The 25942-nt window shown below is 44.0% G+C and overlaps 1 protein-coding gene across 1 annotated transcript in view; it reads right to left on the bottom strand.

The window, feature by feature from the left end:
- The window catches only part of ERG (ETS transcription factor ERG), a 119503-nt gene extending 95180 nt beyond the window's left edge, over positions 1 to 24323 (bottom strand). The window contains exon 1 of the mRNA XM_079298202.1: positions 24210 to 24323. The gene's annotated coding sequence lies outside the window, so the exon portion shown is untranslated. The remainder of the gene's footprint in view (positions 1 to 24209) is intronic.
- Between the last annotated feature and the right edge of the window lie 1619 nt (positions 24324 to 25942).

Here is a 25942-nt window from a genome sequence, read left to right as displayed (position 1 = left end):
GAACCTCACTTTATCAATAAAAAATATTAATGCAGTACAAAAATAGGAATATACCACATCTTTAGCAAGAAAGTACCTTGGAAGGATATAAATCATCTCCAATAATGCTTTGATTTGTGACCTTCACAGATTTGTTTTCATTTTTTAATTTCAAATGCATTTGAAGAATGTCTATAAATAGCTTATACTGACTGAATGCATAATTTTAGGCTCATTCTTTCAGCATCTGGATTTGGAAGTACTTTGCTAGATGAAACATGGACCTGTCATCCATGAAACTGTAAAGTCCAATGTTTAGAAAAGTACTATTTTAATTATCTAAATGTATTTGCTTATAGTGAGTGTAAAGCAGTAGTATTAAATTTATAATGCATTACTGATCCTGCAAAGCAAGGTTCAAAAGCATTGCTAAGCAAAAATTCATGTTTGATTTAGAAATTCAAAGAAACAAATTTCACATGGAAAAAAACTCTCATTATTTCTGTATATATGGCAAGGGAAATGCCTGTGCTCCTCCTCACACACTAAAAACAGAAGGAAGAGGAATGTATTTAATTCACCAAACCTGAATTTGCAGCAGGCAAAAAAACTGCAGCAAAAACAGCACAGAGGGTTTTGCATGTGGATAAGTGAAAAAGAAATATTAACTATTTTATTAACTATGATTACTATGTGTTTGATTTCCAGCTGGAGGAGAAAAGTGATTCCAGGGTTAAGGCAGATTTCAGTTCCCTTTTTCCAGCAGAACCTGGGAAAGCCCCAGCAGGGAAAAGAGATGCAGATTCAACCTTTGGAAGCAATTCCACCAAAAACAAATGGGAATGGTTGTAATGTCTAAATACATGGAATAATCACAGAATCCCAGAATGGTTTGGATTGAAGGACTTTAAAGTTCATCCCATTCCATGGCAGGAACACCTCCCACTGTCCCAGGCTGCTCCAACCCCAGTGTCCAACCTGCCTTGGACATTCCAGGAATGGAATATCCACAGCTCCTCCAAGTTTTGCAAGAATGAATAGAACTTCACAAGGAAAAGGCTGCAGTTTCCTTCTTGCTTAGCTCAAATTCAGAATCAGGGTTTAACAGAACAAATACTGTCCAGATTTTGAGTAGATGTAATAGGAAGCTCAGGAATGGGATACAGGAGGGTTTTCTTAAGCAGTGGGGCCTTTTATATTTAGTTATTCTGTAATTAGTTGTTTTTTATTGACATAAGGCCTACAGATGGGCTCAGGAACAAGGCCAGAGTTTATGATCTTGCTCCATTTATTGTCTTGCCTTCCATGAACAAAAACACCCAACAAGCACAGGGCTCCATCCCATTGCTGTCAAAGAGCAAAACTTGCACAGATTCAGCCAACTCCAACCTCGGCATGGGCACACACATTTCACCCACTTCTGAAGGAGTTCATGCCTGGAAGAAGCAGAAATTCTTCCAGCCAGGAGTTCTGGAACAGGAGCAGCAGAAACAGATGGGTGTTTTAGAGGCAGGAGTAATTCCAATTGTTCCTGCAGCAGGGAAAACCCAAATAATGCCTTGCTCCATGCAACTGGTGTATTTGGGATGGTATTTGAGGGCTGGGAAATGCATGGGAGTTTTGCTACAGAATACAAGACACTGCACCCCAAGCTGGCCATCCACCCTTTCTCTTAGTCCAGCCATATATTGGAATCCTTGTCACAAAAGACCAAACCTGAAATTGTTTACATTCTTCCAGTACTTTCATAATTGACATTATTCCTTTGTTCTCTCTCTCCAAAGCAACAAATCACATCCCAAATTCTCCTGCTAAAAAATTATGAGACATAGACACATAATAATGTTGAAATTTAATGTTGACATTTAGAGTGCAGAGTTTAGAATAAATTTTATGTACTTCCATGCATTTTTTTTTTGTTGTGTTTCAGCCCCTCTTCCCCAAAGATGCAACTATAAGCAAGATCAATCAGCATGTTTTAATATTACAAATAATTCCCATTCTTTTTTTCCTGTTGCCCTCACTTGGATATTTCCCCAACTCCCACTATCCCTAGGAAAGACATTTCCCCCTGTTCCCATTATTACCTAGGAACTGCTCACTTTTTTAATGGAGGGATTTAATGTCCCTCTCTGTGGGTACATCTGCCTGTGTGTGGTGTTACAAGTGAAGGCATCATTTCAAGAGCACGTGAACCATTAAAATAGGTAATTAGACTATGTTTCATTTCTGAGGGCCAAACAGGCATTGTAGGTATCTTGTACATGTTAAAATACCTTTTTGCCATCCACCAGTACATTAAAAACAAGTTGGCATGTGACTATGGTGACTTCATGAATTCTTCAAATCACTGACTTGACATGTCAGAACTAATGTATGATCACAGATTTAGCAAGATTCAAAGCCCTGGTGCAGCCCTAAAATTTCATTTTGGGTTCCCTGAAGTTATCAACTATTAGAAAAACTCAGGTATGTAAACTTTTATTAGGCATGTTAGCATGTAGATTAAGATTCATGTTTTTCTGTAACATCAGTCTTGCTGTTCCTTAAACAAATGTACCCCTAAAAGAACAGAAGGAATAAAGTCAGCTCCAAGTTCAAAGAATTTAACTCAGTGATACAAAATATTTCCTTTAAATGCAGACCCAATTTCTTCCACTTTTTTATGCTCCAGGTGCTTATAAATGTCAATTCCCAGTCTCTAACTGCAGTGACTGTCTTTTCAGTAGAAATAAAAAAGTAAATTACTGTCCTCACCACTCCAAGCCTTGACTTATCCTTGTGCTTGGGATGATAAAAACAAATCATTATTGTCACTTCCACTCATTGTCTGATGACTGCAGTTGCCATGTGGCATAATTCTGTAACAAAGCAACTTGGAAGTTCACTTGTAGAGTGCTCCACAGTGGGTTGTGTATAATTCATGTGCCTCACCTTCAAGCAGCTCACACCTCACAGAAATCCTTGATATTACAGATCCTCCATGAATTCCACGACTCAAAAAAATTCCCCCCTCAGGGAGACCATGCTCACATCATCAATGGAAAAATAACATGCTCCAAATATCTGCCCTTTGCCACTGGCTGCAGAGGAACTTTAATGGAGACAGAACAGCAAGCAGGGCATGGAGTCAGGGTAAGGAACAATTAGGCCTCGTTTGTATTTGCGAAACAATTAGTCACTAATTAGGCAAGCTTCACATTTGGAAAAGGGGAATAGCTTTAATTAGAGTGGAATTACATCCCTCTGACAGACTTCAGAGGGAACTCTAATGGCAGGATGCAAACTATAAAGGCTGCCAGGCTTTCACAGAGTTTAATGGCTTATGGAGCATATTGGAAGTATACAGCCCTTTCAATGTGTATAACAACCATCTGCCACAAAACCCCACGTCCCTGCCAGGATCACAGCTACTAAACAGGGGGAGAAAAAGCATTTTAAAACAGTAACCAAATCCCCAGCTTGGATCAAGCATCCTCATAGCTGCATTTGGGCAGCTTTCTCTCCCTAATGTAAAAACCTCTCTCCCCGTGGAATTCTTGCCACTGAATATTAAAAAAAAAAAAAAAAAAATGAAGTGGCATTTAAGGAGATAAATATTTCATATATAGCTGCAAAGTACACTTTCTCCTCTCCAGTCATGCTGTTAACTAGAGGAAGGGTCTGCACATGAACTTTCAGCCCCAACTAAGTAAAATTAATTTAATTGATGCCTTCTGTTCCTCACACTGGGGCTGAAAATGGGCATTGGCCTCAATATAAAAATTTCTTGGGAGCTGCAGTTTTCTGCAGCTTAGTTGGCACTGCCTTAGCTCTAATCCCCTTCCACAGGGATAAACAGCAAATCTTCAATTGCAAGCTGAGGGATCACTCCTCTGGAGTCCAAGGAATTCTTTCTGGAGTTTGGCTTTGAGGCAGGACAATCCAAGCAAAGATATTTACCTAAAAAAACACAAGCACACTCCCATCCTCTGAAATCAAAAGTGAGCAAGATGGAAGGAGATGATGTTAAAATCCTAGCAGGGACTAGCATGGATGTATCCCATTCCTCAGGTATTTCCTGGGACTTTTCCACCCTATGATTAAAGATTTTATTTAAAAAATAATAATAATAAAATAAAAACTAAAAAAACTGCTCTAAGTGTTTCAAAGCGTAACTGTGGACGCCCACAGTGTCTGAGAAACAAATGAAAGGGATTTAAAATTAATAATTTGGGCTTAGGAGCAAGAACTCTTTACAAAGAATTTCCTACACTTGTAAATACTCCCCCTTCTCATCTCAACTATGGAAAAATGGGACACTTGTGGTAACTGAGCATCAAAGTATTCAGAACTAGAGGCTTAAAGCAACACCTGGGGTACCACAAACTTGTTGGAAACCAGCACAGGGGATGCCCCACCAGCCAAAAAGCTCTTCCTGCACACACTCATATAAATTAACAGGTAAACAGTGCACCCAACATGCAAAGATGCTATTTTCTATAATCACTAGGAAAAAAAAAAATCACTCTGGGAGTAATTTTATAGTCAGATTCCCTGCTCATCTAACATTCCCTCAGGACACAGGCTGCCTCTAACACAGTCATCAGGTGAAAGGCAAATAAAAGAAAAAAGCATAATGTACATCAGGGAATGTACAGGCAAGGACACAGCTTGTTTCCAAGAAGATGTTGCTTTCCACAGGAAAGGAGATAATGGAAAAGCAGAATAAAACAATTTCTGTTATGTCAAAAGATCAAGCAGGATAACTAATATCCTGCTTTGTGCCAGTGTTCACTTTACTGCAGCTTTGGGAATAAAGCAATAGCAGCACACACAGTCTGGGATGCCCAGGTTGCCCAAAGTTTATTATGACCACTACAACCTTTTAAATCCTCTCTTATCCCGGAATATTTCATGGCAGGCCCAGGTTAGTTGATCATTTTAACACAAAATATTTTTTCACTGGATTTTTTTTTACATTGTCATTGCATTTTGCACTTTTATGGTACAATTCTCCTCCATTTTATCACCATCACCTGCATGTCATGATGTACCACCTTCCTTTTCTGGAAAATGAAACCAGAATGTATCATTTTGTTGAGAACACTCTATTACAGCCATTCAATTATTCAGAATGTTCTGAATCCTATTTTTTATTATTGTTGAACGAAATAAAATAGACCCATTCTCTAGTCATCTTTAGTTTCCATGAAAACAGTATTTACTAGTTATTCCACTTCAGCAGTGGTGGGACAGCAAGGAAAGACACAGATAATATCAGTATTACACTGATTTTTTCAAGGTCTGGTTGCATGAGGCTCTGAGCAGCCTGGTCTAGTGGAAGGTGTCCCTGGCCTTGGCAGAGGGGTGGAACTGGATGATCTTTAAGGTCCTTCCAACCCAAACCATTCCATAATTCCATGATTTACCAGCAGGGCAGAGGCTCCATGAGGCACTGTCTGGAGCTGGCTCCTGTGTACACTGAGGTCTTGCATTGCTGAGACCTGTCTGGACAATTTCTCCATGGTACAAACCCAGAGTGTTGTCACAAAGTCCAGACAAATTTATGCTGGGAGAGTGAATTTCCTCCCTTGAAATTCCTCTCCTCACATTTCCCTCTGCCCGAGACTTTATCTCTTCTGCTCGTCTTGGGGAAGCCACAGGAATGAAAAAAAAAAATGGGAGATCTTGTCAGGAGCAGGACTGGACTGTTAATCAGGAAAATAAATGAACCTATAAAACTCATATAACCTCACAGAATATAAAGTAAAATTGACCTGGTGGTGACAGTTTAATTCTAACCACTCTCTGCCAAAATTTTGCTCAGGGTATGAATACACAGGTTGTCCAAAAAGAGCAGCAAATGCCCCTTCTTTCCTAATTCTGAGACACTTCTTTCAATGCACATAGTTCAAGATAAATCAGATGTTAAAGGAGATATTTATGATTTCCAGGACTCAATAAACTGCATTTACACTTAGAGCACATTGGCTCTTTCGGGGCTGAAAAGACCATAAGACTTCATGGATAGTTGTATAAATAAATGAATATATGAAATTTAGTAACAGGAACTCTTCTGACTCATAGGAGTCTTTAGGAAAAATCCCTGCTAATCTATTAATAATAAAGAATCTGTAATGCTAAAATTGCAAACCCCAGCACGTCCCCTGCTCTTAGCATACCAGAGAGACTTTTTCTGGTAACAGTAGCATATTCAAGACAGCACAGGCTTGACACAAGCCTTGTTCAAATTCTGAAGCCTGATACCTGGAATTAAGAGCATTCCCGTGCAAGATATTGGATATTCAGCAAAATTCTCAGCTCAGTGTAAAAAGCAAATATTTTGGAATGAGATAAGTAGGAAAGTGCCCAGTGCAATCAATCAGTGTAGAACTCTGGGACGGGTATCAAATTGTGTTCATTTTTTCCACGTGTTTCATAAGAAGGGTCATTCTTATGTCCTTCAGAAGGACATGGAAATGTTGGAGCAAGTCCCAAGAAGGGCCATGAGGTTGATAAGGGGTTGATAAGGACCAGCTTCACCAGACAGGATGGGAAAATTTGGGATGTTCAGCTGGGAGAAGGTTGTGTGAAGATCTCAGAGCAACTTCCAGGGTCTGAAGGGGCTACAGGGAATCCAGGTAGGGACAATTCATCAGCAACTGGAGTGACAGGACAAGGGGAATGGGCTCCAACTGACAGAGGGGGAATTTGGGTTAGATATGAGGAAGGAATTGTTCCCTGTGAACACAGAGTGCCCAGAGCAGCTGTGGCTGCCCCTGGATCCCTGGCAGTGCCCAAGGCCAGGCTGGACACTGGGACAGTGGAAGGTGTCCCTGCCATGGCAGGGGTAGAATGAGATGATTTTTGATGTCCCTTCCAACCCAAACCATTCTATGATCCTCCAGTTCTTGCTGTGTCTAAATTAGAAATTTAGAGTACAACAAACTTGCATTAAAGTCCCAGGATTACATTTCAAAGCTTCTTTCACAGGCACTGTCTTTGGAGATCTGAAATTTTGATTATTCAGCCCAATTCTGCTGATTCCTAAAGTCAACTACATCCAGGTAACTCAGCAGCATTTCCCAGAGCTCTGTACCCCAAAAGGCCCTGCCTGCCACTATTGCACTTAACTTGTACAGAAAACATAAATTATTTCCTCCTTTCTGCTTGCTCTCCACCCTGAGCACTGATGTGATCATTCCTCCTATTTCCAGGTTCCTAAAGTGGACAAATAATACAACTGAAAACATTTCATCAACTATTAAAGGCACAGTGCTGTGACTGGGAGGCCTGAATTCCTTTCTTCCATTCTTTGTTAGTTTTGTGTATGCTTTATTTTTTATACAGTGCTTCAGGCACCACTCAAGAAATGATAATCTCCCCACACTGAGACACAGTACAGTAAACAAAGAGAGGTGGAGAGGATCCCTTTAGCAAGGAGACCACAAGGATTCCATTTTTAGCTTCATTCTACAAGGAATGAGACTTGAGACACCACATAAAAAGAGTGTGCATAAAAGAGTGTTCCTTAACCTTTTCTTCCATCACCTTAGGAATCATTGCCTGGTTTTGCCCAAATTTAACAGGGTTCAATAGACTTGAAAATATTATATTGCATCAAGATTGAGGGGAGCAAACAGCTGGGTGAAGCAGGGAAATAGAGTTGATGACTTACTGAGGAAAGCTAAAAAGGAAAAGCCCTACTGAGGAAAGCTAAAAAGCAGCACATCAGAGAATCCACAAAGGATTCTGATTCCTTTTGCAGCTCACAAATTACAGGTTGGGATCACCAAAAAACATGGATCTGCCCATCTGAACAAAACCCTTTCTGTGCCCACAGTCCTGCCCATCAGCAAGGACAGACATTTCCTAAGGGACAAGTTCCTGCCACCCCCACTGGGGCTGTCACCAGCAGGTTCAGCTCAAGTTTACCTGGGCAAGGCAAGGATTTCAGCAGGACAAGAGGAAAAGGCCTCAAGTTGCACCAGCAAATGTTTAGGTTGGATATTAGGAAGTAAAATTCTTCACTGAAAAGGTGAACAGGATGGTGGAACAACCATCCCTGGAAGTGTTCAGTGGATGTGGCACTTGGTTTAGTTGGGTTGGACTTGACCTTGGAGGGCTTATCCAGCCTTAATTATCCCATGATTTTAAGGCTGACAGATCAATAAAGCCGGATATCAAGTGAATTCCTGGTCCAGCCTCTGTGTTACTTTGGTATGAGATGATATTGATGGTTTTAAACTGACAGAGAGTAGGGATACTTGGAATATTAAGAAAAAATTGTTCCCTGGCAGGATGGGGAAGGGCTGGGACGGAATTCCCAGAGCAGCTGTGGCTGCCCCCGGATCCCTGGAATGTTCAATTCCAGGTTGGACACTGGGGCTGGAGCAGCCTGGGACAGTGGGAGGTGTCCCCATGGCAGGGTTGGGATGAGATGATTTTTAATGTCCTTTCCAACCCAACCCATTCCATTATTCCAGAGAAGCAGCATTTATTCCTTCAATATGATGTCTCTTAGCAATTCGTTTCCCTTTTGAAAATAACTCTAAGATTATACACACCCAGTATCTTGAATTAATCTTTCTGTCACTGTACTCTGGAGATGGAAATGTCCCTTCTCAACTGGCACACACCTTCCTGGTTCAACACAAGTTGTTAAAACATCACCAATTTCTCTAAGCAGGAAATACAGGCAGTGCTTTGGGCAGGTGCAAGATATCCACAGGTGCCTCCACAGTATCCAAATCTGTGATTTGGCCAAGTTAACAATAATAAGTCTAGAAAAGCAACAAAAAAAAAAAAAAACCAAAACAAAACAACAACAAAAAAAAAAGGGTTTCTCATAGTATTTTAGCCTCCAGTTTTCCTCACAGATTCTTGAATTTATTTCAATCTCAGTGACAAAGGGATATTCAAACACAAGTATCTCTCTGTCCAAAGACCAAGGCACCTACACCTTATTCACAAGGTAAATCCACTTTTTGTAACAAATTTATCTATTAGCTGCCCTTAGGAAGAAAAATACCAAGCGAAGAGGTCATTTATACTCAGACTAAAACAGGAAGTTTTACTAAGACTGTATTTACAATAAATGCTCTTTTATAAGAATATGATTAGCAGAAGTTGCCCTCAAGAAAATCAGAACTGCAGCTAAATAATACATTTGTATTTGAACAAGAATGAAAGAATATTCAGATAATGTGAGACATTTTCAGCTTGCACAGAAGTGTGTTAGCTTTATTAATAAAGTGCTTTTAAACAGAATTATATAAAAGCTGATTTTAAACTATTAATGTTTTAGTGGTGAAGTCAGAATAACATTGTTCCTTACCCACAGCATAGCAAGCCCTTTCACAAACATTTTGACAAAAGAATAAATTGCAGATGTCCATTTCTCAACCCAAAAAACAAACAAACAAATAAAAAAATCTCAACAAAAAAAAAACCTCCAACATTTGAGCTACTAAAAGGCAGAAAACAACCAGGGAGAATTATGACCAAATGCCAGATATTAAAAAGTTCTCCACATGTGGCACAGAAAGAAACAGCCAATTCAGTGCAATTGTCTGCTGAACAGGTTGAGCCTCTCTCCAACTGGTAGCAATCAGGCAGGACACTAGAGCGGGCAGGAAATCTAAAATTAGGTTTTACTACCTATAATGGAGGATTTATGGGATAATTTAATTGGCAGTCTTGGGACTGAAACCCATGGTGGGGGAACAAAAACATCTTTCTGGATATACTCCCTGAACCCTTCCTGTAGTGGGCTGAACAATAAAAGTACAGGGGAAATAACCTGGAGATGTAATATCCCTTTTCTCCTGCAGAGTAAGTGTGCATGACAATATTTTGGGTGTGTGAAAGCTCAGCAGAAGGCAGAGGTGCATTGATGCAAATTGATTTTTCTTCTTTTTAGGAGAATTGAATTGCTTCTTGCAGCTTGCCTGTAAGGACATGAGAGATGATGAAGAGCCCCAGATAAAGAGCAAGCTGGAAATCAAGGCTGTAAGGGCACAAAAGCACATCCCCAACACCTCAGTGCCCGTGGCAGATTGATCCCAGCCCTGTCCCCACCACCCTGGGCAAATCCCAAGATCTGCTGAGCCACCTGGGCTTCACTGTGGCCATTCTGTGCTGACACTGACCTTTCACAGCCAAACCTCTGGGGTGCCTGGAGCACTTTCCTGCCTTTCTCTGCTCACCAGGAGGGCTCTGAAAGGGTTAACACCCATTCTCTGCTGGCTGCAAGGATGAACAGGGTAACAGGATCCCTGCTCCATCCCCAGGGCTGTCCACCCGTGTCAGCACTTGCTACTGATGCCTCTGCCTGGCTCATTGCATTTATTAGATGGGTTTGGGGAGCTCAGAGAGAGGAGCAAGGACATGTCCCACTGTCCACAACCAGGGAGATGAGCTCCCAGGTGCTGCTGGCAGGTGATTCCCAGGCATTTCACTGTAAACTCCTCAAAAACTGTGGATTCCCAACTTCACAGCTGACTGGGATGCAGGGAACAGACTGACATCAGAATGGGGGAGCAACAGCCCCACCAACCCCTTACAGAGCCCTGACTCTGCAGTGCCACCACCAAATCCACTCACAAACTCACAATCCCCTGCTGAGATTCCTTCTCTCTTTGTTTTTCCCATTTCTCAAATCCAGCAGTTTAAGAATGGCTGTCACTCATCTCTACACTCAACTCCCAGAGCCAGCCCATCCCAAAGATTTCCTTGTAATGGGATCTCCACTGCAGACCTTTATGAAGCCATTATGACATTTGACAAATGCCTTCAGCTTTTAAACACATGCACAGTCATCTTCTATTTTTTGAAAGTTTTGAGAGGATGACAGAGAAGTATGTTTAGTGTTATTACCTCTGGCTTACCACTGGCAGTGCCAAAAGGAAATGTAAACAATCAAGTCAGTATAACAATCCTTGATTATTATTCTTACAACAGCCCTGACACCAAGTTATAAGCCATCATAAATTAAAAATGCATTCCCATTTATTTCAGCAAGCAACACGCAGGAAAAGGCTGAAAGAAGTTTCAAGGCTGTCTCAAGAACTTCTCTCTCAGCACATTTCAAACTTGATTGGTATGACATGAAAGTCCCAGAACAGTGGAAAATTAACTAATTTCAAAAATCACCTTTTGGAGAAGCTCTGCTGACAGCCACTAAGCCTGCAGTGAAATCAAGCAGTTTAGAAACCTATTGAGAAGGCTACAACAACTCCAAAAAAAGGTGTTTAAGTAAATCCAAGTGTGGCAGTTAAAAGGTTGGGCTCAAGTTTTTCCCCCTCTCTCACCTTCTGAATATCAACCATCCTTTATTTCTTGTTTTTTATACAGCTCCTCTCATCTTTTTTCTGGTGATGAGAATAAGAAAAGTGCCGTTGCCATCGACAGTTTTTGCAGTTTTTAAGTTTTTTCATGCTCCTCCAATAAAAGGATCACCACACCCCCTGACAAAGACCTATCATTGCTATCTCTAGGATGCTGTTGAAATGTCAAATTATGATCTTTCCATGACGCTGAAAAGTGTCCTTTCTGATAGATCAATTTACTTTCTATTTCAAATTATATTTGACCTTTACTTTATATTTGAAATGTTTCTTCTACAAACTTCCCTTTTTATTTTCCCCTGGCTTACATTTTCTTCCTTTGGGGATAACATAATTACATTGACATAAAGAAGAAAACCTTTGTGTCTTAAATATTGCCTCTCTGTTGCCTGAACTTAAAATATGTGAAAAGTTTATAGACCTTGACAGATTCAGGGTGTGGTACAACACACTCTCCTTCATGCAACGCAGCCTCCATCTGCAAGTAAGTTGCCTTTTCATGGAAATACTATTCAGAGAGCATTTCCATAAAAATTCACCCTGGCAGGGCTCTGTTTCTCTTGTCATTCGCCCAGCTGTGTTCCTGCCTTGATGGAGTTCTCGTTTGGAATAAGGCACAGCAGTCATTTTCATGGGGGGAGCTGGGGGAACTTTCCATCTTTACGTAAGAGCAAAGCCTGTGGTCCATGCAGCAGGGCTGCATTTACAACCAGACACAGGCTGAGGGCACATTTCAACCTCCTCCTGCCCTCCTTGGGACTTTCTGGGTTTTTTTTGTTTGGATGAAACACCAGGTTTTCTCGGGGGATGGAACAAGATGATCTTTTGGGTCCCTTCCAACTCAACTCATTCATTCTGTGATTGGCAAGTCCTGGCTGAGGTCAACACACTGAGCAGGAGACAGGGCCCAGAGAAGTTCTTATCTAAATTACAATGTCACTAACTGTGAGTCTCACAAACTACAGCACTTCAAACTAACAAACTAGAAATGGAGCTCTATCTCTCTCTCTACAAGGCCTTTTAAGGGTAAATTGTCCAATTAAAAAATGCCATCTAATTTTTTTTTACTTTTTACCCAATAACCAACAGGTGGCCTGCAATGGGGACTTTTCTATCCAATCACACAAAATCACCCAAACCCATGAAGAAGAAGGTGAAGAAGAAGGAGAAGCCTCCATCCTAAAACCTCCATCTTGCTTTATACATATTATTATATCTTAAAACCTTAAACTCTAAGTTTTCCACCATGTGATATCACACACTTCTATTCAGACTGCACACCATGATCCCAGTTCCAGCATTCCATTTTGGAAGCTTCTCCACAGCTTCAGGTCAAAAGCAGAGTTCTGCTGGGGGTCAGTGCCTGCCAACACAGAAAGTCTCAAATTCTCAGTGACCAGGGTTCCAACACTGAAAATGTTCCAGTACCTGGAAAATGCAAATTCAGCTTTCCCCATGCAGATGGGGACACCAAAGAAAGGTGGATGAGCCAATGTGCCACCACAGCACCAAGGCAAGGACACCCAGTGCTGGGGCTCACACATCACCACACTGTCCTGGGCTCAAAAGGCATCTCTAGCACGCTTCCCAAACACAAATACTAAATGATGATTTTAAATTATGGGGTTTGTATTTTTCCTGAAGCCTCTGCCCTGCACTGAGGCTGAAAATGGACAGTCTGCGGTCTCTTTTACGAAGCTGTTTTTATCCTCTCGGAACCAGAGTGGTAAACCACTAATGGCATGAGCATTTTTCTCATTATCAGTTACAATGTTAATGACTCTTATTTAAGCAAGCAGTATTTTAAAACCTTTCAGCCTTGCTTGTTCACTTATTAGACCTCAGACTGTTTATTGTGTCTTCTCTTAAGAATGTTCTTTTATGATGTTAAAGGGAGGAGGCCATTTCAAGACCAGCAGCAATTTGCATCAGTAAATACTTTAAGGAACACGTTGCTCCAGTGTCCTATAATTGACTAATTTTCAAAATCAGTGCACTCTGGTGCTCAGGTCTAACTGTAAATAGCTACATATTCAAATAAAATCAGGGTCTAGCAACCAAAGCTAAAGCAGGTTTTAACCCTGGTGTTGGGATTAAACTCTGCCTTGTAATCTTGTGCAAAATACTCAGCCCACTCTTAGAAAACATTGACAAAGTGTTTTAAATTTTAAATTTAAATCCTCCATCTCCAGGAGTCCAGAGTCACCCACACAGACCAGCACAGGCCACAGAGGTTATTTTCACACAAGGAATTTTGTTGGCTTCCCTTTTTTTTCAAGCTCCATCCCAACAGCAATGTGGAGAAAAACAGAGGCATCATCACAAGGGCACTCATGGAGAAGTATCAGGGCTGGAATGGGAATGGGCAACTTTAGGAAGGGTAGAAAGCCAAGCACAAAGGCTTTGGCAGCCAAAAAATCAGAGCACATTCATAAAACAACAGCCCAACGTTTTGAAAAGTATCGAACAAAGCGGTTGCCAAAGGGTTGCTGTCATCTCCAGGAAAAGCAAGCATGCCACAGATATTTCCTGTGCACGCTGATCCTGGGGGAACAGTAAAAGTGGGTTATTACACAGACCTGCTCTCAGTGTTCTCACTTTCATAATACACACGAGTGTTTCCTCACTGCATCCATTCTTGCTCCAAGCCATTGGTGGGCAGCATACCTAACTCAGCTTTTGTTTAAGTTCTTATGTTCTTCCCAGGTAATTGACCCTACGGGACTTTAATCTAAATGGAGTGTGTCTTTGTAGGGACCTAGCAGAGGTATTTCCAATGTTTAATGGTCTCCTGAATTACTACTTTCCTCCCACTGTGAAGGAAATGGGCTCACCACCGCTCGCCTCCCCGCAGCACTCATTACCACTGGAAACACGGATGTGGAAACAGCATCCCTCAGCCCATCCCATGCTCATGGACAAACAGGCAAATATTCATCCTCCTGAAGAGTAAAGGACTTGCTCCATGCCAATGTGACCAGGAAAAGGTTCCCCTCACAGGCAATTACTCACAATTCACCTCTCAGGGCTGATCCCAGGAGGGTGAGGGAATTGGATCCCAGCACAGCTCCTGGCTCAGGGTGACACGGGCACGTACCTGGCGGCAGTGCGGGGATGGGGATCTGCCTCTGTGGGGTTATTTGTTGCCTTTCCTGTGCAGCCCTTTCTCAGACTGTGTCTTAATGTCTTCCAGACCCCCAGCAGCCCTCACACCATATGTGGAGTAAGAGCACTGTGGAGTGAGTAACTGGTTAATGAGTTATTCTCACAGCCTGCTCCCCGTAGGAGCTGGTACACATCTCAGTGCCTGCCAGCAGCACAGTGGAGAACCAGCTCTTAACTGCTGTCAATACCTAATTTAAAACCCTTGTAACTACAGCATTAGAATAGTAACATTTAGTTCACCTAGAAGCCAAGTGCCTCATTCATTCACTCCGTCCCTGGCTTAGGAATTGTGTGTCCAGCAGGAGCAGGGCAGGGATTGTCCCTCTGTGCTGGCACTGAGAGCCCCTCAGGCTGTGTCCAGCTGTAGCTCCTGCAGAGCCCTGGAGGGGCTGGAGGTGTCCAGGGCAGGGAACGGAGCTGGGGAAGGGGCTGGAGCCCCAGGAGGGGCTGAGGGAGCTGGGAAGGGGCTGAGCCTGGAGAAAAGGAGGCTCAGGGGGGACCTTGTGGCTCTGCACAGCTCCCTGACAGGAGGGGCAGGGAGGGGGGTCGGGCTCTGCTCCAGGGACAGGGACAGGAGGAGAGGGAACAGCCTCAGGCTGGATCAGGGGCAGGCTCAGGGTGACAGCAGCAGGAATTTCCCCATGGAAAGGGAGCTCAGGGATTGGAACTGCCCAGGGAGGTTTGCAGTGCCCATCCCTGCAGGTGGCACCTGGAGGTGGCACTCAGAGCTCTGGCCTGGACAAGGTGGGCATCAGTCAGTTTGGACTTGATGATTTTGGAGGTTTCCAACCTTAATGATTCTGTGTTTCTGTAGCACAGAAAATTCTAAACCAGCTCTACTCAAACACTGGAGTTGAAAGTTTCCCTTCAGACAACATAAGTGGGGCTGAGAAGGAAGAAGCATCCCCAGGGCCACTCAGTGCTGGGTGAGTGACAATCCTGTGTGTCCCACAACCCTGATGGGCTTTTTTTCCCTTTTCTTGCCTGTTGAGATCACCTGACTTACTTCAAGAGAATGAGACAATATTAGAGGTGATGTGCTTTGGCTGTAAATGTCATCATATCCAAAACACCTCTCAAATTTAAACCAGAAAATATAGGATTCCCCAGCAAGAGGAAGCTACTGGGTCCGGAGAGGAATTAAAACAGGAGACCTTGACAGCAAATCTTCACTGACTCCTGCCTGCCAAGGGACTGGGAGGAGGCCAGAGATGGAGCAGGAGGGAGTTGTGAGATCTGCAGGCGTATGACCCATGTCTCCTCCTCTATGAAAGATGAGCCCACACAGAGAAAGTGGAAATTCTCTGAGCTCATACAAGGGAAATTTTATCAAGAGAAAAAGCAGTGGCTGTTTCCTGTGAGAAAAACACAATGCCTTTAAATGCTGTAATAACTGGGGGGAATTAAGGCTTTGGGAAATCAGCAGTGAGAACACTTCCAGGGCTTTCCAGCCGCAGCAGAATCATGAGGAAGAACTTCAGCTGAAGAGCTTTGCCCCTTTGAAAACCATCAGAAAACCTGTCACTTCAGCAAGGACAAGATTTCATCCACTGAACAGAAATTCAGAGTTTTCAAACTCTTGCATGGGTTATTCTGGAACAGAGGAGGAATTTATGGCTTGGTGTTCTTTTTCCATGTAAAACCAACTGAAAGTGGTAAATACGTTAAAACAGGCTTGTTATTTTTCCTTTCAAGAGAGCAAAGGAGAACAACAGGACTGTCAAACACCCAGGAGCACATGTGGTGTGCTTACACCACTGGTTTTGAGTTTCCTTGCACCAGCCAGGCTCCAGCTTCTTACCAAACCATTAAAAAACGAGAAAGAGACGAGAAGAGTTCAAAAATCCAGTGTCACCTACTTAGCCGGGAGTGACTTTTCGTGAAATGATTTGCCTTGCTAATCCTTTCCACGGAATGCAGATGAGACTGACAGGGATGGGGGTCTGGACTGGGCTCCATCAGCCTCCCCAGGAGCTGGAGGGGCCCTGGGCTCACCATGCAGGGAGAACTTGCCCCTCATGTGAGGGACAACCAGTCTGGGGCTCGGCTTGCCAGCGATGACTCGCTCCCTTGCAGGTCCATAAACACGGGTTACGTCAGTGTGGCTTCAGGCTCATTTTTAGCCAAGGCCACTCAGCCCAAGAGGAACCAGAGGCAGTGGTCAAAAGGAGCCTGTCCACTCTCCAGACGAGCCCACTGATCCAAACCTGCTCCTGCAGGGACACGAGGATGCCAGAAACCGGCGCAGAGCGCTGGCCAGGATTCATCCAACCGTAACAGGCATCACGCTTCTCCACCACAAATGGAGAAACTAGCCAAGCCCAAATCCCCTCCCCAGGAATTTCAAATGCCTTCTTTCTGCTCTTCCTGGTGTTAAACACATGTTACACTGGCCTCACAAAACGTGCACAGTTTGTCTGGTTCCGAAGCAGCGGCTGGAGCGCAGCGAACGTCCTCGCTCTCACTCCTGCTCTTGCCTTCCAAGTGCCAGAGAAAGGATTCTATTTTTGTAAGAGTTTAAAGGGCACGGTCAGAAAAGTGACTCTATAAAAATGGCACCTTTTCATCCAGCAGATCTGTTCCCAGTGAGTATTCTGAGTCATGTCTGCTTACTTTAGTGACCAAAATAGATTTTTAGTACTTCTCACTCCTCTCTAGTCCTGCAGCACCAACACGGCAAAGGAGTTTCAGAAATCCTGTCTTGGACCAAAACCTGTCAGGATGAGCCCGAGGGGCAGAAGGGAGGGCTGGACGTGCCCTGTGGGTGGCTGAGGGGGCAGTGCCACAAACACCATCACACAGGGACGTGTTAACCCAGAACCACAGGAGTGCAGGGCAGCCCAAACTCCCTCCACCTTGGCTCCTGCATCCTCCAACAACCTGATCCTGACCCCCCATCCCACATTCCTGCTCTGCAGACAGACCACAGGCCGAGCTCCCTGGGCTCACATTTGGTTCCAGCTCTGTCTCCTGTAAACCGCCATGGAAATCACAAGCAAATAACAAACACGGCGCTCGCCCCTCCTTCCCGCTGGCTCCAGCAGAGCTGCTCTGCAGGCCTGGCTGCAGCTCTGCTCTGCTCCTGGCACCTCAAAACTCTCAGAGGATCATGGCCTGTCCTAAATGAGCCTCCCATAGCTGTGCTTCGAGAGATTTAGGCGAAGTATAGACCCAAGGTTGTCATCTCTACAGCTGGACCAGCCTAAAAAAAAAAATCACTTTCAATGGTTGTTACTATTTCCTTCATGAGTAGAACAGATTGCTGAGAGAAAGGCAGCAGAATTAAGCCATTCGTATCTTACTCTGAAGCTGAAAGAAATGATGGCTAATATTTCCTTACTCAGTCTTTCAAAGAAGTTAAGAGAGCAGCACAGAAAGTAGAAAAGGGTTTTCTGTTGCTATTTTTAATGTTCCTATTTCTAAACAAAAAGGAGGTAAAAACTAAGCTGTTACATTTACTGAAAAGTAAACTTTAAAATTAAAATGATAAATAAGTAATAATAATAATTTCTATCAGACTGATAATTCATCTGCTCTCTCTGCTATATTTTATTTACATTCTTTCATTCAGTCTCCCTAAGATCAGCTGCTGGAAGGCCTGAATTTGTTTCTGGATGCAGAATTCAGAGCACTCCATGCTAGCCATGTAAAAGCCAAAACACCCAGTCCTGCAACCCCAATTCCTTCCCAAAATTCTGGACCATCTTCTGCATCTTCAGTGCCTTTCCCAAACGAGCATCACTGTCTCAGGCTGGCAGGATTAACCTGTCCTCTGGCCAGGCTGGAATTTACACAACTACTGCCAGCCCCATCCTTGGTTTTTGGATGGCTACAGCGAGGTGAGGTGAATCCCACCCTCCTAAAGCCATTTTTCAGTCTCATCACTTAGAACTGACTTCTCTGCAAGGAAGAAGGAAGAGGCCAGGTTCAGGTTTCTTCAAGTTCTTCATTTCAGGAGGGTGATGAATTGCTCTGCTGAAATGAAACCTTGGAGATGCCTCCAAAAGAAGGTGCCCTAAGTGGTGTCAGGATGTTGACACACATATTGCTGACAGATGATTTGGCTTGTCTTGGTTGCAAGAGATGCAGAGACTGCTACAGACTGTTTGCCATAAATACATAAAAATACCAGAGAACTTATAAATACAGCAAAGGAATGAAAAGCACCAGCCCAAATTCCCAGCTTCACATTCTGGGCAAATCCAATGAAATTTAAGAAAAGGCACAAGATATCAACCAGGGCTAAGCCAGCTCTTCATTTGATATTAAATCCTTTATATTATCTTAATGTGGTAATAAAACCTTTGTTTTTTCTGTTTCCAAATCAGTTTTTCTGTGTTAAAAAAAATCACAAAACAACAAAAACCCTTCTATAAGTCTTTGAAGAGCCAACTACAACCAGAACAATCAATGGAACAGCAACAGCAGCTCTTTAGAGAAATGATGGAGAACTCTGCCCATGTCTGCTTTGCAAGTCCTGCAGATCAGCTGCTTTCCCAAGCAGATTTTTCAGCTTAGCCTCAGTGCATGTGGCAATGCAACATCTTTATGTTACTTTAGTAGTTAATCCTTTGTGTATAATTTGTGAACTCTATAGAAAGCAGTCCGTTTTATAAACAGAATTTTAAACCACCAGGTTTAAATTTATTGCAGGGTTTATTCAGAACTGACAAAGCCTCCTTAGAAAACGGAATTTTGCTAAGAAGCCTTTCCTTCTGCATAACTACAAGACTTCCTTCTGTATAAAATCCTTTTCTACTTGCACAGAAAAATACAAACCATAAAATTGTTTGATTGCCAGTTTTTTGTTTAATTTCCAGAAAGAGATATTGTGTCATTTTCTAAATCCCTGCTTTTTGCAGGGATTAATTAATACATTTAATTGCATTAAAATCACACACTGCACGCATTACAAATATTAAGTATTAAAACATAAGTGATTTGCTGAAAGATTTTTTTTTTTTTTGCAGTCAAGTCAGGTCAAATATATCACTTATTATATATATTTGACAAGCTAAAAAAAATCAACTCAATGCAAAAAATATAGAAGTGAATGCCTTAAAAATCAGAAGAAATCAATCAGATTTCACAAAACATTTTGTTGTAAGTCATCTACAGGGCAGAAAAAGCTGCTAATCCTACACCAGCACTCCCAGAAGCAGAAAAATGAAACGACCTGAAGAGCTGATAAATCAATGCATGTTTTAACAGCATAATAGTAGCAAAAAAAAAAAAAAAAAAAAAAAAAAGAAAAAAAAAGAAAACAAACCCTTACTGACCACTTGCAGCAGACAGTAAAAAGCAGGAGGAAGAGATGGTAATTCAGCATTTGGGATGATGGGGGAGAAACCTTCCCCTGAGCCACTCACACCTGCACACCCCGCCAGGGTGCCTGTGTCCCAGCCAGGGCTGTGAGCTGCTGTGCTGTCCTTGGGAAAGGAGCTGAGTGCTGGCCAAGGCAGCATCCCCAGTTCCCAATTCCCAGTTCCCAATTCCCAGTTCCCAATTCCCAATTCCCAGACCCTGCAGCTCCAGCACCCCGGCACTGCCCCGTCCAGCCCAGCACCGCTGCAGACGGAGCCATCTCAATCAGGGCATTGCTGCCTCTGCCATGCCTTTGTGAGGTGAAAACAAAACAAATCTGTTTCATTAGGGACCTCCTGGAGGAAGCTCAGAACCTGGGTGTCTGAGCAGAGCTGATTGAAACCACATTGGAGGTGGTGTTTGCTGGGCTGGCCTCGCGCGGGGGCCGCCGGGCTCATCATCCCCAGCCTCGCTCTCCCCAATCAGCAGCTAATTAGGCTGTGTGGGGTTCCCAGCTAAATTCAGGATGCCTGAAACACAACTGAAGGTGATATTTGTTGGCAGGAGCAGCACCTGGAAGAGGGAGCAGCTTTGGAATATCCCACTAATGCTGCCGAGTGCCCAGGCAGGAGCACGGCACCTTTCTGAACGCTGCTGCCATCACCCTTCAATAAACACCTGGGTGTTGTATCATGTATTAAATACTAAAATGAATCAACACAGAAAGCCTCAAACAAAACCAAACCCTCACCTGTGCACAACAACCACTCCCCAACCCACTGTGGTCAGCCAGAGTTGTGTGGCTACAGCTTGAGGCCCTGGGGTTTCAATCATCCCCTAAAAAGCTGGTTGTATCTCCAGCTAAAATGAAAACACGTGTTTATTGGTTTTTTTCTTTGGGCAGACTATTAGTATTTATGTGATGCATTATCAAACAGAAATAACTATGTATTTTGTTCCTGGAATAATGTTTTTTATTCTTGTTGGAATGAAGCTGTGCCAAGGAGGGATTGCAGCTGATGCAAGCAGCGTGCAAGGACAATCCACTGAGCAGGGCAGCTTTCTAAATGGAAAAAGGGCATTTCTGAACAGGGATGAGTTGAGGAAAAATAATTGCTGTGGTGGAATCTCACACTCCACATCAGCAAAAGTGCCACCCAAGGCAGCAGGAGATCCTCCTGCCACAGCAGGGTGGGAAAAGCAGGCGTGTTGCAAATCCATTCATGCTTATTTTAGATCCCATTTTTGCTCTCAAACAACATAAAAAATACCTCACTGCATGCATTTTACTTTTAATAAATCACTGATTAACGAGGACCTGTACCGTGTTCACAGCAGAATAAACTCTTTGGGTTTCATTGTGAAATTGCTGTTTCTTGAATTCAATTAACCCCTCCAGATTATACACAGACCACTAAATATAAATAGAAGAGGTTAAATGCAGTTTAAATATAACAGATATGGCCACAACTCCATATTTAGATATACCCTTTAATTTTTTCCTATTGCCTGCTTTTTACTTACATTTAAATTTAGCAAAGTAATTTTAGACTGCCAGTTTTCTACCTACACTAGCTAACTACACTGTGAAGGAAATATATTAGATTAGATACCACTATCATCCAAAATGACAAATTGGTACAAATGTTTTGGACTCAAACCTTCAGCCAAAAACACAAAATGCTTAATTTTCCTGGGAAACTTGAGTGTCAAAAAGGGCATGACCAGAACCACCCTGGGAAGTAAAAAATATTCCAGTGGCTGTGAGAGCAGCCAGTTGTGGGTATAATGAAAGCCAGTGTGGTGTTATCACACAAAAGGTAATTCTTCCAACCCAAGACAAACAACATTATAATTCAGGCTGAAAATATCTTTGCCTCGTGTGAACTTTTTTTTTTCAACAAAAGCATTTAAAATCAACTGTACAGAAGAAGTGCCATAGAAAGCACACAGCAATCCTGGCATCCCTTCCCAGCTGCACAGAAAAGCAGCAGGCAGCTTTAGGCACTCAGGGCTAAGCCTGCCCCACTGACCTCAGCTGATATGGATCAGTCCCAAAGGGACCTTTCCAACCTTACCCCCTGTCAACAACTTCCACCTCCAGCTCGGGACACAGATTTCCACAGAGCTGCTCACATGATTCAAACAAGTACAGTTTTGCCCTTACGGCTGCCTTTTCCTGAAAAAAAAATAACAACTACTCACCTAAAAGAAAATTGCAAGCTTCCTGATGGTGGAACACAATTCCAGTGCAATTGATATTTAAAATAAAGGGTTTGTTCTGACCCAAGCTTTTAAAATTATTTTGTTGTTACCTGCTTGTAACTCCTGGAGCATTTGGTAAAGCACAAGTGAGGAAAGGAAATGTAACGTGTAATGTTTTGGGGCTACCAGATGCCATCAGCACCACAAAAGCTTCTCATGTGTTGTTTGATCCTCAGGGGAGGAGGAACTGCTGTGCTCAGGGATCAAAATTAAACACTGTGCAGAGGGAGAGCAGAGCCTCACGCTGGGATAGCCAAGCACTGGGGCTTTGGGAAAGGATTTGCCTCATCAGGAGCCAGGTATGCTGCTCACGGGGTGCTGTTCAAACCAACGGGACTGCCACCGCCTTCCCAGGGTTTGCTGTTTGTTTACACACAAAATAAAACTTCTCACAGCAGAGCAGGTAGCAAAGACACTTTCACAGGGCAGGCTCCGAGGCTGAACTGTCATTTGAACTCTGATAACAGCAAGATCCAAACTGGTGTTCCAGAAGGAAAAGGACAAACAAACGAGCATCCTTGTGATGAGACACGACTCCCAAGTCTGGAACAATCTGGGATTTAAGCTCATTGTGAGTCCTCATCGGACTCATACCCCCAGATGCCTTTAGTGCCCTACAAAGAGCTCAAATTCATTTAAAAGTTAGAAACCTCACAGGCACTACTGCTTAAAAACCATCAGAAGGAGAACATGCATAATAAATATATATATATGTCTATTAGAACCTATCTCTAAGAATTAAATGCTGCAAAAATGACAATCCAAAGGGAGTAACACCTCAGGAGCAGTAAGTCCAACTAATCACACCTAGGACTTACCCTGACAGATCATTTATAAAATTCCTGTAACATGTAACTCTATCCAGTACTATATGATTTGTTTAACTTTGGGACTAAATTGTGGGAGGTGGGGACAGATGCTGTTCAAAGCTCTAAACCCTGAAATGTTTTTGGAGCTGGTAGATTTTTTCTTGCAAACTTTTTGAAAGAATTTGCCATTGTTTGCCCACATATGCACATGAAAGAGAAAATAAGGATTTGTGTTGCTATTCTATATCTTTGTTTTTATAAATGCCCTTTAAGAAATAGATCAGGCAATTAACATAAAAATGTATTTGTCCCGTATGAGGTATGGCTTGATCTGTTCATGCCTTTATGTATTTATTTCTAATTGGGAAACTATCAAATAATCTATTTCTCTTCCTTGATTTTCCTATCAGTTCAGGTGTGCCTGAAATCACATACCTGATATATGGATCCTGACAAAAGTTTACATTTCATTCCCCAGTGAGAAGCTCTCTTTGTCTGCTTCACTTGTTTCAGTGAAACCAGGGAAGTGCTCAAAGGGTTAAACCAAAGGAATGTGACATTTCTCCATGTGCAGTTCATAGACCTATCCTGGTTTTCCTAATGGACTCAAAATTACATGGGCAGAACGGGGCAGAATGTAATTTCCAAACTCTTACTTCAGAACAGAGCTAATTCACAGAACGACACTTAGAATACAAATAAAAAAACTTCATTAAAGAACGAGCCATTTCCTCGCACCGTGGGCTCTTAGCAAAGGCAGCAATGAATGGAAGTTTATGTTAGCCAGAACTTGCAACTCCAGCTTTTGTAAATACAATTACGTGCACTCCAAACTCCTCAGCGAAGTCATCTGGTCACCAAAACAGAGCCTCGCATATCCCTTACCCTGAAAAGTACCAAACCCAACCCGACTCCCTCCAGCCACGCAGGTAATGAAGGTTTGTTTTCCTGCAACAGCTGCCCACTTTTGAAAAGTCATACAGCTATTAGTAATCGAATGATGAATTGCTGAAAGAATTACAGAGGCACCAACGCCGCTATTACGATCCAGACGGGGGAAAAGTGATGGCGAGAGGGAAAGCGATATCATTTCTGCCCGAAAAGCTTTCAGAACTTATCAGAACTTTAAGAAACCCGCGCAGGGTTCGCGCAGAGGATGCGCGGCTGCGGCCCCGAGCCCTCGGGGCTGCCACGCTCCGACGGCCAAGGGACACCCAGTGCCACCCTGGGGACACCCTGTGCCACCCTCGGGGTCACCGAGCCCCGCCCGGCCGCTGTCCCCGGCTGGCCACTCGCCCCATGGGTCACTCGCCCGGCCGCTCCCGCCCCATCGCAGCCCCGCAGGGAAAGCACTTACCGGGCTGGGGCTGGGGTCAGCCCGGGCTCCTGGGGAGGGGGACAGGACGGGGCGGGACGGGACGGGACGGGGGAAGGCAGCGGCCGCCAGCGGCGGGAGCTCGGGAGGGAGTGAAGGAGTGAGGAGTGAGGGAGTGAGGGAGTGAGGGAGTGAGGAGTGAGGCAGCGGGCAGGGACGGCGGCGTTGCCGACTGCGGTGAGTCACTTCAGTCGGGACGGGCTCAGCCCATCGCGCTGGCCCCCGGCTCCGGGCGCCTCTTCCTCTCTCCAATCGCCGAGCCGCCGCCGCCGCCGCCGCTGCCGGCGCTGCCCCGGTCCCCCGCCGCCGTCGGGCCGCTCCGGGACCCCCGCCCCCGGTGCCCGCGTCCTCCCCCGGCTGCGCCCGGGGGGCGGGAGGGGCCGGGCGGAGCTGGAGGTGAGCGGGACCCGCGGGGGGAGGACGCGGAGCTCGGCCCGGGGGACAAGAGCGCGGTGGTGGCGGGGACCCGACGTGAATGCCAGCCTGGCCTCTCTACCGGCTGGCAGCGGGAGGAATAACGGGATGCTGGGGAATAAAAGGGGAGCGGGGCGGGGGGGAAGGAAAGCAGAGGAGGCTGGTGCGGTGAGTGCAGCCCCATCTCCCAGGGGGATGGAGAGGGACCCTCAGCACTCACCTCGCACCTGGCAGCAAACCCAGGCGGTGCGCCCCGTCCTGTCCCAGCCTCTTGTCCCTGTCCCTTGTCCCTGTCCCCGTCTCTTGTCCCTGTCGCATCCCGTCCCTCCTCCGGGGCTCCTTACCGGGGCTCCGCTTGTCCCCGACCTTCCCCGGCCATCGCTCTCCGCCAGCGCTCAGCGCCCGGCGCCGCCGTCCGCAGCACAAAACCCAGTAGTCCCTTAATCAAAAATAATAATTTAAAAAAAAATTTACCAAAAAAAAAAAATAAATTATATGCGTCTCAGTTTTTAAAGCAGAACTACATAATGTATTAATTGGTTGCTATTAGCATGCAGTTTTATTGAGCGTAGCACACAGAAGTCTGATTGTAAGCGAGGAGTGTTTTCAATGAAAGTGGAGTTATTTTAGCTGCAGACATGTTTACATTTCTGTGGTTTAGTCTATAACTTTCTCTTTTTCTTGCTTCAGAATTCTGCTCCATGAAGCAAAGCCCTTAGCTCCCAGACATTCCAAAAAGTCTGCCAAAATAATAGGGAAAAAAAAAAAAAAAAGGGAGAAGGAATAAAAAAAACACACACAGAGACCCCCAGGTCTGGGTCAGGCTCAGGGCTGGGTATGGGCAGAACTAGTATACCCCCTCCTCACTCTCCCTCTCCAGTTAAAAAGCCTTCAGGGCTCCATTTCCTGTTTTTAAGGAAAAAATAAAGCGGGTCTAGGACTGATTTTAGACACTGCCTAGACCAGGGCTGGTGGGTGCCGAGCACCTTTAACTCTCTCTATGCCAAAAAGTACCTGATACCACACATCCAGGCAACCACACACCTCCCTGCCTTGGAGCAGCCCAGCAGAAAGATGGGCTTTTTACCCCAATGTGCCATTTTTTGGGTGACTAAGAACCCAGAGATCCCAAGCGACCACCTTGTGTTAGAAGGAGCTGAGTGAAGAGATAAAATACCCCAAAAGTGGCGCTGAATGCTCTGTGCTGCAGACATCCCCTGTTGAGCTTGTGGGGTCCCTTCTGAGATTTGGGGACAGTGTTGTCACCCACCCCACCTTCCCCTGCTTGTGGATGGGCATCA

This window comes from Erithacus rubecula (assembly GCF_903797595.1).
Source record: "Erithacus rubecula genome assembly, chromosome: 1".
Classification (NCBI taxonomy): Eukaryota; Metazoa; Chordata; class Aves; order Passeriformes; family Muscicapidae; genus Erithacus; species Erithacus rubecula.
This window is presented reverse-complemented; position numbering and strand designations above follow the sequence as displayed.